At 39.1% G+C, this 21,154-nt stretch overlaps 1 long non-coding RNA gene and 1 pseudogene across 1 annotated transcript; one reads left to right on the forward strand and one right to left on the reverse strand.

Annotated features, from left to right (window-relative positions):
• Positions 1–400: 400 nt before the first annotated feature.
• Positions 401–7,590, reverse strand: LOC124082561 (uncharacterized). The gene is made up of 2 exons (XR_009225379.1): positions 6,464–7,590; positions 401–2,320 (listed from the first exon to the last, which is right to left on the reverse strand). It is a non-coding gene; the product is annotated as an uncharacterized LOC124082561 (long non-coding RNA).
• A 4,444-nt stretch (positions 7,591–12,034) lies between these two features.
• LOC124082484 (ras-related protein R-Ras2-like) lies at positions 12,035–16,547 on the forward strand (annotated as a pseudogene).
• The last annotated feature ends 4,607 nt before the right edge of the window (positions 16,548–21,154 follow it).

Here is a 21,154-nt window from a genome sequence, read left to right on the forward strand (position 1 = left end):
ACAATATGGAATAAATAGAGAGCTTTTTCTCTCTGATTATATATTCTTGTTGGTCTCCTGAGCAAGCTTTGTGCTCCAGGAACCATACGTTCATGTTTAGGGAAAGGAAATTTCCTATAAAGTTAAAAAAAAAAAGGATGGAAACCCCAACTATAAAATGTGAAGCAGGCTTGCCTGGCTGACATGTTAACTTGCTAAGATTTCATAATTGGAAGGAGTTGGCTGTATCCTCAGAATTACTGGGCAGGCTGGGGAAGTGGGGAAGTGGTGAGGGTTAAGCATCTCCATTTGTGAAGACATGCAAGGAGATGGGTGTTGTGCTCCACCCCTCCTTGCACTATCTCCTGGACATGTGATGGAAAGTACCTTGAACAAATTGAAAGACGATTTTAAAAATGTAGAAATTTTTTAAACATTTATTTATTTATGTATCTTTAGTTTTAGGTGGACACATTATTTTGTTTTTCTGTGGTGCTGAGGATCGAACCCAGTGCCTCATGCATGCTAGGCGAGGGTGCTACCACTGAGCCACAACCCCAGTCCCCCCCAAAAATGTAAAATTTTGTTGAATAGTAAGAATGTAACTTTTTATCTGATGTCTTTTTCTAACTTATTGATTAATTAACTGTAAAGGAACACCTGTGGAGAAATACCTGTGGAGGCGGCACATAAGAGTGTTACACAAAGTGTAAGCAGACAGACAGGAGGAGCAGAGAGCAGTGAAGTGAAGTGGTGAAGAAGTCTGGAAATGAAGGGTCCGCTCCCTGCTGCCTGGGAGTTTATTAACTCAAAGAACACATACCGCCCATTACCATGACTGTATTCTAATTAGTATTTTTTTTTTAACCTGAGTGCTAGCTAATAGAGATAAGGTCCAGGTTAATACAAACACAGAGCCCCTTCTCTCCAAGGACATTGCTAAGAAAAGCAGCTAGTGCCTGCATAGTTGTCTTATTCCCTCAGAGGGAGGGGGCTGGGCATTCCAATTGTGGGAATCAGGGCACCAGTTACCCTGCCAGTTATCCCCGGGAGTTTGCTCACCAGGAGAATGTTTTCCTGTCTATTTCCATGGTCTGAATACCTACAGCTCTCCTTTGTTTTTTAAGGCCTTCTGGATGAAAAATACCTGTTTTCTTCTTAATCCTAGCAAGGGGAAATATAGGGCAGGCATTGACAAGCAGCAAGTGCAACACAACAATCCCAATAGCAGCAAACTTCCACCTATGAATAATTGTTTGAACCAGATGCAATTGGGTAACCATGAAGTTAACCAATCTAACAAGTCTAAACCTTCATCATCTTGCTGGACCTTCTAATGATATATTTAAGGTAATTTAATGCTCTTAAAATAGAATTACTGTTATCGCTTAAATTGAAGCAACACATCCTTTATGTGTTTTATCCTCACATCCTTTATGATGTAACAACAACAAATAATCAATAGCAGCCTGGTTATCAAGAATGTCTTGGCGATGTTGTTTTTGTTCTTCATTAAGCATATTAATGGCCAGAGAGGTAGGATTAGTACTTTTTTTACCACAGCACAGGCCAGGTTCATAGTGGTTTTGTAAGCCCCGACAGCTAGTCCAGGGAAACCCACTATGGAAAATGTCAAAGCGTCAAATTCTGCCTTTGAGAGACGATGTACTGAATCATCACAGTTTTCATCAAGGGGAATAGACCTTTTATGAATACGTTGTGCATGATGGTGGCCCATTAAATCCTGCAAGGATGGTGAGAACACAGTTAATCTGCTGCGACATTCTTGCAGGTATATAACAATTTTCACCAAGCGAACCTAAATATTATAATGGGTTCTAAAACTCCAGGAGTCTGACTTAGAACTATGTTTCGCACAAGTGGGGTACAACAGCAGAATAACATTATCACAAGGATCAAAACATTTACAGAGTTTGATGTAAGTTTAGCAAACAAAGCAGTAACTAAGTTTTCCAGAGTACATTTTAAGCCCCTTTGAGCCAACAGCTGTAGAGCTGAGGCTGTTAATGATTTTATATGTCCCCAACTCACTGGAAGTCTAGAAGCTTGGGATCCTCTTTTCATGTCTCTTATCTGTCCTTCTTTAATGCTTCCTCTCTTTTGAGGAGAGTTTCCTCTTGTTTGGTGGGACTCTCCTCATCCAGGATCAAATGCAACTTGGGAATCAAGGTGTGAAGTTCCCGATGTCCATTCACAATGGATAGAGCTCATGCATGAAGCTGGAGTCCAAGTAGGATCTGTTGGTGTGAGCACAGCAGACTATCCTTTTCCCCATGTGGTCAGAGGCATAGGGTCTTGTCATCCTGGGTCTGGTGGAACCCTATATTTTACATAAATTCTTAGTAATGGCTGTTTAGGAATACAATGTCTATCCAAAGCAGACAACCAATTGTGAATATCAACTTTGCATTCCATATTGAGCACGTTAACTGTAAATAAAACAATATTTAAAGCATTATTAACATGAGAGAGGCTAGATTGCCCCTTTTTTTGTTTTAGTTTTAAAAGGCAAGTTTCAAGAGTATGATGCACTCATTTAACCAGTTTGTTCAGTAGGATTATGAGGAATTTTATGATTTAAAATTATATTTCATTGATTACAAAATTGTGCAAAAGCACAAGATGTATACGCAGGGGCATTATCCATTTTCTAAATAAGCAGGCTTGCCCATGGTGGAAAGCAAAGCAATAAGTGAGAAATGCAAGCAAATACATTTTTATACCTGTGGGCACTAGCTTAAATAAATCCAGAATGGGTAGTAATAAAAACATGAAAAAAAGGAGTGAAATAAGTAACATCCATTTACCATTGTGCATTAAAATGTAGGCCTGGGTTCACAAATTTTTATATAGGGTTCATAAGTGTACACAGTGGGAACAATTGCTAACTATAGCATGAAACTTTTGAGAAGATATGGAAAATGTTTTCAGTAGTGACCGAGTATTTTGATGAAAAAATCCATGAGATTTCACAGCATTTGAAAAAAAAAAGGATAAGCAGATTTCATATCTTCATCTGTGTGAGCGACAACCTCCATCAAAAGTTTAGAAATCTTGGGGTGGCTATATCTATGAGCAAGGAAGATAGGAGATGCATGATGCTATAAAAGAGTTTAAAGGGTTTAAAAAAGAGACAGTGAATTGGAATCCAAATGAGGGCATAACCCAACCATGGAAATATGAAGCACAAGCTTAACTATATATTGAGAACTTGTAATAACATTTAAAATAGTAGAAAACAATTTCAGCATCAGGATAAAGGTAGCTAACTCAGCTCACTGTGGAGAATTTTGAGGTAGAGTATAATAGTCCATTCACCATTAATAAAAACAGATATTACTCCTCTTTGTTTACCTGTTTGTTTACACCATTATTTCATCTATAAGAGGAACAGTAGGAATTAAGGAAAACGGATATAATTAAGGAAACTGATATAACAAAGAGAATTGTTCATCATGAGGCAGGTGAAACACAATGAGCACTAAAATTTTAGCTAATACAGCTTGATAATAGGATGAATGGTACGTATTAGAGATATAAAGTTTTTTTCATAAGGTGCAAAACATGAATATCCATGCTTGTTAAAGATAAAATTTTAATATGACCATCAGCAATTAATTGAGCATACATATTAGTAAAAGGCAAAATATTACAGCCTGAAAAGTGAGGAGAATATAGCCATTTTGTTATATATCATTTCTTATTAAGAATAGCAACTACTGCTTCAAAAGCATAAGGCTTTCCAACAAGAACTATCAATGATAATAGCACATTAGATACAGGAAGTTGATCCTCCATCACTGTCAATAACTTTTCATGAATTCTTTGTAAAGCCTGTTTTAAAGAAGGAGTCAAATAAAGGAAGGGGGTGGCATCCTGTTTTTGTTTGTTTGTTTTTAACAACTGGAAACAAAAGGAGAGATCAGCTTGGCATCAGCTCTAATTTTTAATTTATTTATTTAAGAAACCATAATATGAAGGCTAATCTCATTTATGTTAAATTTAATTTATTCATTTTAATTATAACATAAAAACATAAGAAAAACATGATTAATAGTATTAATCATCCTTTCTCTGTTGAAAAAAATTAGAAGTAATGAATATTATATTTTACATATATTTTAGAAATTAAGACTTTATTATTTGGCCACCTATAAACACTCATGAGCCATCACCTTAAAAACATCTATATATTTATTTAATTATTTGATTTGAATTAAGTTATCTGGGTCCATTTATTTTTCTAAATTTTAATTTATGAGCCTTCGTTTGTCTAAATGTCAATTTAATAATAATATATAGACATAAGACAGGCCTGTGAAATTGGAAATGTCAGGTACAACATCCAACAACCATGGTGGACACTGAAATCTAAGGTTTCATATAGCTAGCGTTTTTGTCCTTTATAGTTATTAAGACTTATCCCTAACACAACCATGTTTATATCTTCCTAGGATTTATTAAAAGAAATCTTTGAATGTATTTAAGAGTTAACTCTGGGGAAATTGGCCTTTGTGTAAAGGCAGAATGTAAAAATCTGTATAGTTAGATAAAAACAGACTAATCAGAAAAACACATCAACTTACATAGAATACTTAAAAACTTACATTGCAGTAATATCAACATTTTTTATCGGGTCAGAGTATACCTTAAACTCAGACAAGAATCAGTTGGAAGCCTGTCACATTCTGAAAGAAAATAATGTAAAACAAAACTTTTTTTTGAAAAAAAAGAAAACTTGCACATTTGGAGTCTTTCTACTTTTCCCTTTCTATTAGTGCTTCAACATTAAGGAAGGGGAGGAGCTGTGTAAGAAAACTGGGTAAAAACAGTTAAGAGAGTCAGCCAAGCAGTGTGGATTTAGAAGAGACATTCTTTCTTCTTTTGTCTAAACTAGTTTTTTGCAACTCTAGTAAATCATATAGGGAATGAAATTCACATTGAAATATGAGGCTAGGAAAGTTAGGAATCCAGCAGAAGTTGAAAAGTAAGGAAAAATGTTGTAACCCTTCTTTCTTTTTTAAGAGTATTTCTTTCCAGTTTATATGCTTTCTGGAAAGTTTTTGTTTGTTTCTTTCTTTCTTTCTTTTTGCCTTAAACCTTGCAAATCTTGTAACAGTTTCCACACATGGTTGAACATAAGCAATGGTTTGTATGGTTTGAAAGGGGAAGAGGTGGTAGCCACAGGGAGGTTTGGGATCCTTGTTTGTTTTTGTTTTCTTTTCCCCAAACCAGGGTGACCCATTAAGGCCATGAATGAATGGACACTTGTTTGTTTTATTTTATTTTCCCCAAACTGGGGTGGCCTCTTGAGGCCATGTGTAAAGACATACCATGTCTTATGACCATGACATTAGTATTTGTGTCCAATAAGCCTAGAAATATGAATGCTTATTAAACAAGGTGAACTTAAGTCTACTTTCAGTAATTGACAAACGTGTTGTTATGTTCAGTAACAGAAGAGTCTAATCTTTTATTTTTCCTTTCATTTAAATAATATTGCTTGGGTTTGAAGCTGGGATCTCGTCCATGAGAGGCAAACACTTCATCAACTGAACTCTGGTTCCAGTCCCTGGGAGCCCTCACTTGGATGCCTTTAGTAGTAATCAAACCTATTCCAGCTCTCCCTCTGGTAGCATGAAAGGGTCTGTGAAATGAGGTTGAGAGGTCTCTCTGTATATTGGAAACACTTGTGTCATGGGATCCTGAGGGGGTTAGAGAAATTAGTTCCTCCTCCTTTTGGTCTGAGTCGGGGGTTTTAAGGCAGTGGCAAGCAAGGCAGCTTAATGAGTTACCATTTAAATGATTTTGTAATTTTTAAAATGGTACATTTCAACTCGTTGAATAGAGCAGAAGGTAAGTGCTTATGCTCTGGCAGACCAGCGAAATTTAACCCAGTGCAACAGACAGCTAAATCATGAAATCCCCCTTCCTCCTCAGCTTGTCCCAAACACTTACTTAACTTGGATTTAGTTGTAGGTGAGGCAGCTGCTCCAGGCAGGCAGGCATGAAGACAAAGACAGTTAATCACCTAGTGTCCTGGAGTGTCTGGAGAGATGCAGGCAGGTCCCTTAAAGGGACAGTGCAGCCAGGCACAGAAAAAGAAGAGCATGAAGTTTGAGAATCTAAGGTTTTATCAACTGCATTCCTACAAAGACACCAAGTTTGCAACACGGGTATACAAATATGTGGCTTTTCATGAATTATTTTACCTACTTCTCCTAGTCTTTCAAATTGAGTCATCCACTTTCTGGGTAAAAGGGACAGCAAGAGCTTATCTTGGTTAGCAAGGCAGCCAGATCACTATCACTTACAGTATGTCCAGCCTTGCAGAACAGAAAGGAAAGTTCTGCTCCGTGGCATGCCACTGTGCAGTAGAGAATTCCCCATGACTCAACTGATTAGGGATCTGAACCAGCTGGTGTAAAGATGCACGTCATGAGCCACTCCCCCGACCCCTTACCTCTCCGAATGTCTGGAAGGGTCTCTGTCTGGGCTGACTTCCTTGTCCCAAACTCTCCGTGGACTGGGAGGACATGTGGGGTCTGGTGCCCCAATGTTGAGCGCTGGCTGTAAAGGAACACCTGTAGAAGAATGCCTGTGCAGGAGGCATACAAAAGAATGGACACAGACACACACACAGTGCAAGCAGACAGACAGGAGGAGCAGAGAGGAGTGAGGTGAAGTGGTGGAGAAGTGAAGTGTCCACTCCCCGCTGCCTGGGAGTTTAAGAACACATACTTTCATTACCATGACTGTATTCAAAGTAGTATTTCTTTAACCTGAGTGCTAGCTAGCTGAGATAAGGTCCAGGTTAATACAAACACAGAGCCCTTCTCTTCAAGGACATTGCTAAGGAAACCAGATAGAGCCTACATAGCTGTCTTATTCCCTCAGAGGGAGGAGGCTGGGCTGTCCAATAGTGGGAATCAGGGTGCCAGCTACCCCACCCCCACCCCACAGAGTTTGCTCACCAGGGGAACACTTCCCTGTCTATTTCCATGGTCAGAACACCTACAATCAGGTTTCAATTTTGGTGTAAATTTTTATTGGGAATAAGAGATTTCCTTATGCTGGACATGGTGGCACATGCCTGTAATCCCAGCGGCTTGGGAGGCTGACACAGGAGGATCTTGAGTTCAAAGCCAGCCTCATCAACTGCCATGTGCTAAGCAACTCAATGACTCTAAATAAAATACAAAATAGGGATGGGGATGTGTCTCAGTGGTCAAGTGCCCCTGAGTTCAATCCCCAGTACCAAAAAAAAAAAAAAAAAAACAAGATTTCCTTGAAGGAATACAGATGTGTGACTGAATGGCTTTGCAAATAAGAGATGATTTAATGAATCATTGCAACAACAAAGGACACACTGAGAAACAGTAATAAATAAAAATTTGAAACGTGGATTTGGAATCCTAAAAATGATATGTGCATGTATACACATATATATGGTACATTTGCATGTATATACATGTTATAGTTAAAGCTTCATCCCAGGGTTTCATAAACTGACTTCCAGATCACTCACGTATAATCGAATCAAGCCTTTATTGAAGCACACCGGTGGCGGCTGACCAGAACATAAAGCTGTTCCCCTGGTCAGCCCTGAACAATTGTAAGGGCGCTCCTTATAAGCCTGAAAACTGCAAAAGGGATGTTTGGGGTCTAGCCAATGCAAGCAAGCCAGGTTACAGAAGCGGGACGGTGCAGTCAAGCGGAGGGAAGCCTAACCAATCACAGTTAGCCCAGTCACCCCAGTTACAGAAACAGAGCCCCGTTACCCTAGTTACAGAAACAATGCCCCATTAGGTAGTTCCCTGTTCTTAAAGGTTTCTATAGCAAAAGGAAAAGAACATCTTGCCCCAGTCATGACCCTTCTACTTGGCTTGGTTGTTTTACAGGATGAAGTCACAAAATAAAATGGAGTCACATTTGCTTCTACTATCACATACACACAACATTACATACATATTCAATAAAAACACAGATTAATAAGGAAAAAGGTCTACACCTTAAGGATTGCAAAATGAGCAAAGTATGTGAGCAAACCATTCACAGATGTTGATATAAAAGAACTAAAGAATATAAATGTTGGGGCTGGGGATGTGGCTCAAGCGGTAGCGCGCTCGCCTGGCATGCATGCAGCCTGGGTTCGATCCTCAGCACCACATACAAAGATGTTGTGTCCACTTAAAACTAAAAATAAGTATTAAAATTCTCTCTCTCTCTCTCTCTCTCTCTCTCTCTCAAAAAAAAAAAGAATATAAATGTTATTCAAACTTATTATTAATTAGAGAAATACAAAACTTGTAATCAAGTAGGTATCATTTTACTTTACCTAATGGGCAAAATCTTACAGGGTGAGAAACCTGTGCCTCAGGAAAGAGCAGAGATGGGAGTCCTCATGCATTGATGGTGGTGAATTAATTCAGGAAAGCTTGTGGCAGTTTCTTGTCTAAGTTTGTAAATGTAGACTTTGCAATCCATTTCTAAACGTATCTTCCAAAAAGTGTTTACGCAGTTCCATGAGGGAACATAATTAATCATGTTTCTCATGACAATTGAATGGTATTAAGCTGTTGGAAGCACACTAAATGTTCACTCCTTATGGAACACATTCATAAAATATGGTAGTTGGCTGGGCACTCATGTAATCCCAGCAGCTCAGGAGGATGAGACAGGAAGATCCAGTTCAAAGCCAGCTTCAGCAAAAGAGAGGTGCTAAGCAACTCAGTGAAACCCTGTTTCTAAATAAAATACAAAATAGGGCTAGGGTCAAGTAGTCAAGTGCCCCTGAGTTAAATCCCAGGTACACTTCCCATCCCCCTACACTCACCTCCACCTCTGGTGAAAAAAAAAATTATCTTAGCTACGTATTCTGGGACTCTGTGCAGAATGTAGATATGGACTGGTATGGGAAGGTCTTTAAGAGAGTGCAGCATGAAATACATAAAATACTACATTTTGTTGCACACACAAAGAAACACTGCAGTTTAGAAGAACACATAGAAATAGAAGGATGACACATTATAATGTGGAGAAAGGAAAAAATGGTATAAAGAATCAATCAATCAAATAGTTTTATCAAAAAGAAGGCTGATCAGACCAAATGATATTCATTGAGGCACTGGAATTACAGGCATGTGCCACCGTGCCTGGCCCAGAAGCCAATTTCTGACAATTGTGTGTTAATGATTATATAAGTAAAGGAGAATTATTAACTCAACAATATACAGTTAAAAAGATTCCAAAGACAAAACACAACACAATAAAGAATTGGACATTATTACCCTATGTGCATATGTGATTATAGGACTAGTATAACTCTACATCTTATACAACCATGCTGCGCCCCTCCCCTGACTCAGGCAATGGCAAGGCCCTACTGAGGTGGATGGTGCAAGGCGTCCATCCTCTGGAGGAGCGCAGTATGTTTCTGGGAATGGGCTGGTTTGTTTTTGTATTCCTTTAATAAATATAGTTGCGATTTCTCATATGACCATTAAGTATGAAGGAAAAAACATGACTTTCCCAATTAATGCAACTACTTCTAAGAATAGATCTGTTTGCTCTAGATGCAATGATTCAGCTGTGGAGCATAAATTGTTAATGTCTAATGAAAAACTCCCTGTATTCCTGTCAAGGAAGTTTTTGAGAAATTAAATTAAAATCTAGAGAAGAAGAATTAATGTTAAGAAGACAGATTAGTGCTTAGTACTGGGCAACTTGTTCTTGTTCCTGTGCACAATGGTTTGTGCTCTTACTCTTGTTTGATTAAAATTAATAACAAGTCAACCACTTGCCGTAACCATGGCACCGGTTCCAGTCAGTAAGTCAAGAAAGAATAGTCAAGGTATAGGCCAATAGTTGGGACATTTCTAACTATTATTAAAAGTTAACTAAACAGAAACACTCAAAGCAAAACGCGAACTGAAAGGAAAAATGCTTGCTTATGCATAAGCCAAGATACATTCTTCTATTCTAATTGTAGCTACGTAATATTTTGTTTCTTTGAATAATGATTCCTGTTTTGTAACCACAAAGTACTGTGAGCCTGCCAAAATGAAAAGTATATATGATTAACTTCACAAGTAAAGATGGGGATTCAGCACTTTCACTATGGTGTCTGTGTTGTTTCTCCACCCCCTTTCGCCGACTCCTCACCATTGGTTCGTCTCCTGAGACCCCCTGTTGGAGCTGGACTCCGACACAACCAGAAGAATGAGAAGTTATTCTCCATTTATGTATGATGTGTCATAATGCATTCTACTGTCATTTATAACTATTTAGAACAAATAAAAAAATAAAAGAAAGCAGATTGGAAATAATTATGCTCTATAGAATATATACTGAATTGGGATAAAAATTTGCACCATGGGTACCTTTTTCAGATAAAAATGTGTAACTTTGTATAAAATAATTAGATTCTAAGTACTGAATAAAGATATCTGCAACATCAAAACTGCATGAAATGTCAGGGTTTTTAGGATTATTATTGATGACTGTAGAGTGGAATAAATTTGTATATTTACCAGTTGGTGGCAGTAGAGATTATAACAAAGCTTCAGCATCCTTATTTATAATCTAAAAATTTGAAGCCTTAGGCCCTTAAATCATCATATCTGTGCTTGGATTTTACAACAACTTATAGTTCTAAAAGAAATTTAAAATAGCAGAAGTGCACATAATATTAAGAATGTATCAATGATAATATAAAAAGAACATTCAGAAGCTCAACACATTTTTCCTTATTACGGGTTGAAAGCGACCTTTCTTGCAAAAACTCTGGCAACCATCTCCAACCATGAGAAGACCTTCAGAATGCAGACCAGGCATGATAAAGTCTGAAACAAAACAGAGAATAACAAAACAGTAAAATCTCCCCCAAACTAAAAAGGAAACTGGGGACCAAGTTCTTGAGACAATGAAATCCCTTAACAACCCTTTCTTTCCTGCTTCCAATCTTTCTCAGAGTAAGAAATATAACTATATCTTTTAGACATTATTGTTAGTTTAATTTTTCTGTCACGTGCAGCCAAATTTAATGCTTATGAATCCAGATGTCATCTGAACATCAAGAATGACTGACAGCTGTGGTTTTGTGAAATGTTCACCTGCAGCTCTTTGCTCTCCTCACTCTAGTGACCCACATGGCCTACTTATTTTTTGTCAAAGCGAAAGCAGACTTTTGACAATCACACCCAAGTTATCTCTGTATTTTCGAAGGCAAGAGAGAAAAATGCAATTAGCCATTCTAAAATGTACATGAAAAGAAGCATGTTAGAAATCACAATGAACTTCTGGGGAAATGGTGGAGTGAGATTATCTCACAACTTATTTCACTGTGTTAAATCCAAAGCAGAAGTAACTTCATCCATACTGAATCTAGGAAATAGCTGTAACTTAAATCCCAAGAAGGATTTACAAGGTACAATAAGAGGTGGGATAAATCTTTGGCATGTGTTTTCTATAATTTTAAGTATGCTGAAAGGGGAATGTCTGGAGTTTAGTGGAATACATTCAATTCTGAAAGCAAGCAACTCAGGCTACTGGGCCTTTGTTATAAGACAATTATGCAGAATAAATCAATGTGTCATAGATTTGTTGGTGGAGTCAATGTAAGCAGCCTTTGGCTTTGGAAATTAGGTGAGACCACATGAATTCTTGACCATATTGGTATGCAGTGGCTTTGAAACAGGGGTACTTTTTGCACTTTAAGTATAAACCTTGCTGCTTGACCACTGGGGACTTATTTCAAAAATGACTTTTTAAAATTTCTTCTTTTTCCTTTTCCTTTCCCCAGTGATATAACTTAAGATCTACTGATAATAATATTTGGAGATCAGTCCAAATGTCTCCCTCTTAAAGGCCTTTGCTCGCACTGGCAGAATGGCAGCCTCTCTGACATGAGTCTGTTGACTTTCTCTTTGGCTAGAAAAGCAAAAAAGATATTTTTCCCTTTTCATTAAAACTTGTCCTCATTCTTGAATTGGGTTGAGAACAAGGACTGAGCTTTTGGTATCAAATTGAGCAGATGGGACCTGAGAACAACCCTGCTCTGGACTTCTTGGTCAGCTCTGGCACTCTGGTGTGAGCTTGCTGAGAATCAACTAGTGGAGAATTGTGTTCCCATAAGAAATAAGGAAGGACTACGGGACTGCCCCAGGGCAGCTGAAGCTTCTTTTTGCTTCAGGGAACTCCTGCTTCCCCCACCCCGCCCCCCGCCATGAGTGAGTATGATTTGCTCCACCATTTGGAGTTCTTTCATAAACATGAAGTTGAACACAGTACAGTTGTGACACCTTGGCCATCTGGTAAGCTCTCCTGGTGTTCACACTGAGAACTTTGGTTCCACACTGCAAAACTCTTTCATGGAAACAACTGGTTCCCCTTCTTAGAAACATTTGGTCTCTCTTCTTGGGGACATCTGTAGCACTGCTGGTGAAGGGATTGAAAGACCTAAGCAACCTCATTCTACTTGGGACCTCATTTTGCTCTGAAACTCAACCTCTGACCACCTGCAGTCCTAAAGTCAGGAAAATACCACAGAAAAGCCCTGTGGAAGCAGTTCTCTGAAAAGCCACAGATGGTGAGCACCTAAGATAGGCCAAGATATCGAAATATCTGAAATTCCAGATGGCCCCCACCTAGGGGTGGTGACCAGTATCTAAACTAGAAGCCCTGCAGCTTGGCACTTACCCCCCATCCTCCTCACAATTTAAACCAATCAATTTTAAGTGCCTCAATCCCTTGAACTAACCAATAATCCTTTCCAGATTCTTTCCCACCACTTGATACGCTAATCATGTTTTAGAGTTGTTGTTTGATTTTCCCGAGGTGTGTGATGATTTGCTAAGAGATGCTATGATGTATGTGAAGTCCCTACCTTCTCCAAAGAGTGATAAAACTACTGCAAACCCTGAGCTCGAGGCCTCTCAGTGTCACCAGTTGCTGTGTGCACAGAGGACCGCGCTAACTCACAATAAACACCTCTTTGCGCTTACATCGATCTTGGTCTCTGGTGGTCTTTTGGGGGTCCCGAATTTGAGCATAACAGGATCACAGTTAAATGAGAATGCAAACCAAGGGGTTTTACCTCATATTTGATCTGTCGTTTTAAAGGTTTCCAATCTGTTTGTCTTGGTTTTTGTTGTCTGTCTCTGTGTTTTTGTTGTATTTTATCTTTAAGACAAGGCAACACAGTGTCAGGTCCTGCCTATAGTGTCTTAGGAAGGGAAGATCTTGGCTGAATAGGCCAAGAAAAACTACAAATCTATTATTGTAGGGACAAAGGAGGCAAGGCACCAAAGACAGCAGGAAACGGTTTTATTTGGCTGCAGCCAGGTTCAGAGGGCACAGCTTTTGCTGTAATCAATCAATCCCCTGAACCCCGAGTTCAGGCAGTTTCAGAGTTTTATACCCAGCATGTAGGGGGAGGGACTCAGAAGTTCCCAGTCTGCAGAAGTTCACATAAAAGCAGCTTTTTCTTTCACTGTTTTGGGCAAGTTAACCCTTCAAGGACAACACCTGAGAAGGGGGAGCTTCTTCTCCTCTTTCTTTCCTCCCCCTGCCAGCTGTTACCATGGAGCCTAGTTGTAACTTATCTTAAAAATGTAGACATCTCTGTGAAGCCCAGCTCAAAGCCAGAGGCCTTGTTTACACATTTCTTCGAAGTACTATACTGGATATGTTTGTGAAAAACTACTAAGGGGTGTCCAGCACCTGGAGTCCTGGTATCTTCTCGGCCAGTGGCCAATTAAACAGGGTGACACAAAAATAGGAAATCTACCTACATTGGACTCTTTTGCAGAGACTCTTTTGCTGACAGTCCTAAAATCAGCCATGGTGAAGAGAGCTTCTCTGTGGATAAAGGGGGTGCCACTTGACTATGACAATGGGAAAAATGGTATTTTACTGTAATTGTCTGGTTAACATATATTTTGAAAGGTGGCTATTCTATAGTATTTTGAAATATCATATGATCCGGAGTTGGAATTGGTCTATCAGAGGTAAGTTCTGCAGATAACATGATAATGAGAATGAATGGCCATGAACTATGTTGATGGTGCAAAGAAAAGCAAATCCACCAGTGTGCAAAGATAGAAGAACATTGGAAGAAAAATTTTCAAAACATTTAAACTTTTTCAACCCAGTGCTATCTGGAGGGCATTATCTGTCAGCCTTCCTCTTCTGACAAGGACATTGTATGGAAAATTGGGGGTGCAATCTACCCACCAGGCTTAGCAGATGTAAGATTCCCCCAGAGCCTCTGTGTGTGTTGGCACCTGCATTTTAACCCTGATCAGAGAGCCCCTGAAAATCTCTGAATGGTCAACATGACCCTTACTGGGCAAAGTGTCCAGACATAAAGAGAAAGCTTCAGCAGGGGACAATTGACACAAATACCTCATTGGGGGTTGATATTGTTTTTAAGGTATATATGATCAGGAGGAACGGAAACTAAAGCCACCAAGTGTTTTATTGGCATCCCCTGCAAAGAGAACCTATAGGAAAATTAACACAAGGTTGGGAGGGGATATATATATATATATATATATATATATATATATATATATATATACAGAGAGAGAGAGAGAGAGAGAGAGAGAGAGAGAGGGAGAGAGAGAGAGAGATCTTTGTGCCTACAAAGGAGGAAAGACATTGGAAAAAGGATTGTCCATGGAAGCCAAGCCAAGATCCCCAGGATCATGTCACTCCTCCTAAATTCAAGGCTCAGCTGAGAAGTAACAGCGTTGGAGTATCTAGGTTTATTTAGAGAAGGCTCCTATACCAATAGCCACACGTAACCCCAGTAAAATTGACAGTGGGAACACAATTGAGTCCTTGATTGACATTAGTGCAACCTATTCTATTTTAAAGTATAAATTAACCTTTTGAAGTGATAGCACCCTGGCAGTGGTAGGAGCAATGGGTCAGGCTCAGCAGCATCTATTGCTTCAACCTCCTGAATGCAAACTGATCAAGCAAAGCCTTAGCTTTTTGTATATGCCAGATTGTCCAATTCTTTCCATGGGATGAGATTTGTTTTGCAAATAAATGCTCAAATAACCTTTTCACCTAAAAGCAATGAGTCAATTTGCAAGTGCCACTGGAAAATGCAACCTGTCTCTAGCTTTCACTTTCCAACCAGGAAAAAGAAACCAAGTCCATATTGCTGGAGTTCTGTGAGAGTGTGTATTAGGTTCTTGAAGCAATGGGCCCCAGGAAAGATGATTAACACTACCCCAATCAAGATTTTACTCAAAGAGTAGCTAACCTGTCTGAAGAGGAGACAGTACCCTCTTAGGAAAGAGATATTGATAGGGATCCAGACTCTTTCAGTCAAAATTTTAAAATGCAGATTGATGTGGCCTTTCTGGTTTCCCCACAACACCCCAATTCTACCTGTAAGAAACCTCACACTGAGTGTACTGATTTGTGCAAGATTTGCAAGCTTTATAAAATATTGCACAAGATATTCAACCCACAGCATCAAACAGGTACATTCTGCTGACTGTGGTGTCAAGTTTCTATGGTGGTTCCTAGTGCTGGGCTCAATGTATTCTTCTGTAATCCACCAGAAAGGAATTCCCAGTGATGCTATTGTATGGTAGGACTCCAGTTCTAAAGTAATCACTCAAAGAAATTGTTGGACTGTCCTATTTCAGGGACTAAAACTCTCCTCCTCTTATTAAATAAGAATCTAGCAAAAGCCACGTGAAGATTATGACTGGATCATGAAATCCTTTTGTATCTGGAGGCTGGGGGTTGCAGGTTGTCTCTGAGCTCCTAAACTGTGCCCGGGCTCAGAGCTCCTCCAGGTCCCTATCCCTGGAGTCCAGCTGTTCAGGAATGTGGCTGGGAGGGCGGAGCTGGCAGAGTGGAAGTGCCATTCCACCTTATCCTTTCAGTCCAGGCGGGAGCCCACTGGGAGATGCAAGTCTGGCTTCCTGCTCTTAGGGCAGGGCTTTGGTTGCCAGAGCAGAGCCCTTTGTGTGTAGATCAGCTGCTGGCTGCAGCAGTCCCTCTATTGGTGAGATTGTGGTGTCCTCTCGTCTTGGCTCTGCGCAGTTAGAGCCAGATCTGTCTCGCTTTGTAATAGATTATTATCCAACCATTGGCGATTCTTACACAAAAAACAGTGTGTAACAGATGACATTGCATCTGGCTAGCTATTTTGGATAGAACTGGACAAGAAGAGTTTGGCGCCGTGAGGGAACAGTGCATGAGGACCAGTGAGGGTTTCCTTTGGTCTTTTCAGTCACAGACGCAGTTTTGAAGAAATCTGGAAGTTTCGAAGACAGATTCTCAGAGTAAAGGATCTTGATGCGTTTCCAAGCATTTTAATTGGCATTAAAGCAGACTTGAATCATCAGACCTGTAAGGTACCTGGAGCCTCAGCAAAGATTAGGACGAACGTGAAGCAAGCTTTTCGTGAACTTGTCCAGGTAAGAAGGACATTTTAAGAGCAAGAATGTGTTTCTTCACCAGAGCCAACTAGGAAAGAAAAAGACAAGCAAAGCTGCCATTCTTCTATCACTTTCTAAGCATTCCTTGAGTTACCAACTGTCAGGAAAAGCCCGCATCTCCTCCTTCTCTCCTTATGGATTAAATCATTTTGGTACCTTTCTAGCCTTGAAGGAGAGATCACCCATGTTAGCCTTAGACCAGGAAGCCAACTAATCCTTTCCGTGAAGCTAATATATAATTCTTTCCAGACCTATTTAAAGGAAACATTAAGGCTGCTGATTCCTTTTAAATTCATACTAAGGTTCTTGTGTCTATGTCTATGTATACAAACAGATTCTTTGTTTTAAAGGCTTACATTTTAATAGGGATGAATCCATTTTGGAACCTAAATGGTTTGCTAAGCTGAACTTGTATGTTATAAAATAATTTTTTTAACTTCTGGAATCGCATTACCTACTGTTACTCTAAATAGAAGTATAGAGATTTTTTTTAATGTGAATTTTTGGTCTATCTTTAAAAAAATGATGTCAATTTTAGTTAACCTTAAATACACTGAATGGAATCTGCACAAGTAAGACATTTCAGAACTTTCTTGATGCTACAACTTTATTTTTCCCCCCAGTGGCCAGAATACCAAAATGCCTATTGTATTTATGAACTGAACACTGCTTATAAAACCTGTTATTACTGCTGCTCTTGAAGATGATAATGTTCTATGTGGTCAAAGATTTGGACTCATTCTGCACTTAGTCATCTCAATGTGTACTTGATTTCTTAATTTAAGTCTTCCACAGCCATGCTAAGAGCACAATGAATAATTTCTATCTTCCTTTTCAAGTTTTCTGGTTAAGGAATTCAAATAACTAAGACTGTTTTTGTTTGATGTAATATAAAATACGGAATTGATCTTTCCAGAATCAGAGATAATTAATGTTTTTCCTATACAAACTAATTAACAAGTATTTTTATATGTTTATAAGCAAGTATGCTTTGACAGCATATTCTGTCTAGGTAAACGCATAAAGGAAAAATAAATGGAAACTATAGAAATTGTGGTAGAACTTTTACTTGCTGGTCTGATCCTGGTTGTATCTATCTCTGAACAGTTTTATCCACATTTAAGAAAACTTCCCTAGTAAATACAACTGGATGAGACTCTGAAATCACTTTCAATATTCTCTGCTATATATTGGCTGTTATATCAAGTATTAATTGTAAAACTTTTAATTGACAGTGTAACTGGGGATGACTTCTGATTTTTTTTTTACTTTTGCGGATTATGTTTAAGCAATTCAAAAGTACGTTCCTGGTTTTGAGATACTAAGTGGTATTGCTCAGTGTCACTTTACTGAATGTATACAATAGTCCCATGACCTTTATAGAGCATATCCATACCATCAGGTGCTGAATTTAAAGTTGATCTGTTATCACAGAAGAAAGAAATCCTTTTTGCAATATGTGGATGATATGCTTATCGCTAGCCTTGGCTATGAACATAGCCTTTCCAGTACTATCATTGTATTTAGCCACCTCACCTCACGTGGATTATAAGGTACCCCCAAATAAGGCTCAGATTTGTAAACAACAAGTAACCTATCTGGAATTACAGATCAGGCTAGGAACTGAAATTAGCTGTCGGATCAGAGGAGACTGTCGTTAGCCTTAGAGAACCCAGAAGCCAGAGCCAGTTCTGTGGGTTCCTGGAAATGATAGGATTTCCATAGTTGGATCCCTAATTTTGAATTAATAGCTAAACCCCTGTATGAGGCCTTAACAGAAACAAACCAGTGCCCTTGATTTGAACCCTAGAGCGCCAACCTGCCTTTGAGATATTAAAACACAATCTCATGACAGCCTCTGTTTTAGCCCCTGTCTGACTTACAATAAAAGTTCAGAATACATGTGCATGAGAAGCATGGCACAGCCCTTGGAATTCTCTTTCAAGCTTTGTGAAGCTTACTACCACCACTAGCCTACTTGTCAAAATGGGTTGATCATGTGTCAAGAAGATAGATCTCCTGATTTCAGACAACAAATGCTCCTGTGATTGACTACAAGAGAATGAGAAGTATACCCTAGAACAACCCACTGCTATTTTTGTTCCTTACCAAGTTCTATTTCAACTAGAAGAGAAGGGTAGCTACTGGCTGACTTGAAGAAGCTGAAAATATGAGAGATACAAAATCATTGTGACAGAAAACCCCAATCTACTAAAATCAAGTCCACTTAAAATCCAGCGGCCTTGTTACCACGAGGTGACAGTGGGCCAATATAATAGGAAGACTCAGAGATCTTGGAGCTTAGATTTGTTTGATAAGCATATTACACAGCAAGAGTGGGACCTCCTCCCAGAGGTAAACCTTCTTGGACAATGGTCAGTGAAAAGCTGGGTACCATGGTCACAGAGCAACAGGTGCTGGAAGCTAAGACTGTGCCACTGGGAACATCAGAATGGAAAGTTGTTCTAATTTCTCTGACAAAAGCTCTCAGTTGGTCCAAAGAGAAGAAGTGAAACATTTACACTGACTCAAAATATGCTTTCATGATCGTACACCCACAGGTGGAAAGAAGGAGGGATCTTCAGAGCTTAGAATAAGGGCTTTAAGCATGCCCTCAAAATATTGCTATTAATGTAGACTGTGGCCAATCCAAAGAAGGTGGCAAACATATACTGTCCAGGTCACTCAAAGATGGACATTTATATGACCATAATATTAAGATCTCTTTTAGGGCAACCAAAATGACTGTGAAGAACAAATGAACAAATGATTTATCAAGGCTCTAATACCTCATCTTGAATCAGACAAATACAAACTTCATTGCACTGAGGAGGATTGTTGGGAGACATGAATGAATCATTGCTTTGAACTGTCCTGGACAGAGGTGACACCTTCTTTGGTAACATCTGGTGGGAAGGTGCTGAGAACACTGCCCATTTGAGGTGGCCTCTGTTTAGAGGAAAAATTCTATGTCTGTCATGGAATTTATCAGTTCAATAGCCTTGAGTTCAAACCCCAGGTGCCCAGAGGTAGAAGAGATATGGGCATAGCAGATAAGCTTTAATTGGGCTGTTTTTGCTCACAACCTTATTTTTGTTTATCTTGAAGAAGCTTTCTCACAGTAACTCCTTTTGATGTTTAAACCTATGTCATAAACAAGCAGAGCCTGCTAGTGGTCCATCTCTCTATCAGGAGTTTTGTTGATCCACTAGATCCTGCCATCTCTATATTTACCTTTATTTGTCTTATTTCCAATCATCTTACTGCCCTGTTCAGGAAACTGAATAAAAGTCTCATGGGCAGCGACAGAGGATGATAAATATGTCAGAGAGTAGAGTTTTGACTCCTGGGATGGCACTGCCTAGTGGAGATGGAATTCCCATGTGTTCTTTTTCCTTCCTGAAGAACTGGTCTGGTGCTCCTTGAGAGTATTCATTATGGGAGGGATGCCTTGGTAAAGTTCACCAAGTCCCATTTTGAGGGCTGTGCCTCCAGCGCACCATTCTGATGGTGACTCAAGAGAGTGTATTTTGCACCCGAAATAATCTGAAGACTGAAAATTAGCCTACCGTAAAAAGAACACAACATGTAGAAATAAAATCTTTTGAAGATTGGCAAATAGATCTCACCAAATATTCCATGTCATGGAAAACTTCAGATACTTGTTTGTTCTGGTATATATCTTCTGGGGGTGTGTGTGAATCTTATTGCACCAGAAGAAAAAAATTTTTGAAAATAACTCAAATCCTCTGGAAGGAGATGATCCCAACATATAGACACCCCTCCTCAAAGCAAAGTGACAATTGACCATATTTGACTGCAAATGTGAATTCACAAGTAAGCAAAGCATTGGATATACAATGTATGGAAACTGGAGACCCCAACACGCAGGGAATATGGAAGAGATGAATCCTACCTCAAAAAGAAATTGACTCTATTCTACCAAGAAACCCACTTGCAGTGAGATAATGTGTTTTTTATTGTTCTCCTCCAGAGAGGGGAGAGCTCAAAATTGGGCTTAAATTGGCCCCTATAAAACTAGTATATGGGAGACCTTTCTGGGTAGTCTGAGGGAGAGGGAAAAGTCTGGTATTGTAGAAAGAGCTACATTAAGCAGTATTTACAATAAGTCTGCCAAACATTAATTGCTGGACGTGCCTATGCTTCTTGCAGTTTCTACCAACTTTGAAATCACCTCTTTATCTCTTCCAGATAAAAGCCCAGAAGAAAAATTAAGAACAGGTTAAGACTCTTCCGTTCAAGGGACCCCTTTCATTGCCCATTCTCAGTAGCAAGCAGTTCAGAAATGTCATCAAACCTTTTTCCACAGAAATAAAAAATAGACATTACCAGTGGGGAAAATGTAGCAGGGATCCCTTTCATGTAACATGGTCCACTTTATGCTTTGAATAGACACTTGCTGCTTGACCACTATTTTTTTAAGGGGGGGGGGGGCGGCGCTTTTTCCAAAGCTGAGATTTTGTTTTCCCCTCCTTTTCCTATTCTCTCTCTTCCCCTTGGCAACTACAGTGGAAACAATATTAACATTTTTCCTGTTCTAAGCTATTTGCCCTTTTGTTTGCTGTTCACAAGAATAAAGAAACTCTGGGTGTGAAAATTGGAAAAACAGCTCTTTTAAGGACATTAGTTAAAAAATAATTAAATATATTGATAACAATGCTCTG

This window comes from Marmota monax, unplaced genomic scaffold, assembly GCF_021218885.2.
Source record: "Marmota monax isolate L192 unplaced genomic scaffold, Marmota_monax_Labrador192_F-V1.1 WCK01_AAM20220418_F8-fsc00145, whole genome shotgun sequence".
Taxonomy (NCBI): Eukaryota; Metazoa; Chordata; class Mammalia; order Rodentia; family Sciuridae; genus Marmota; species Marmota monax.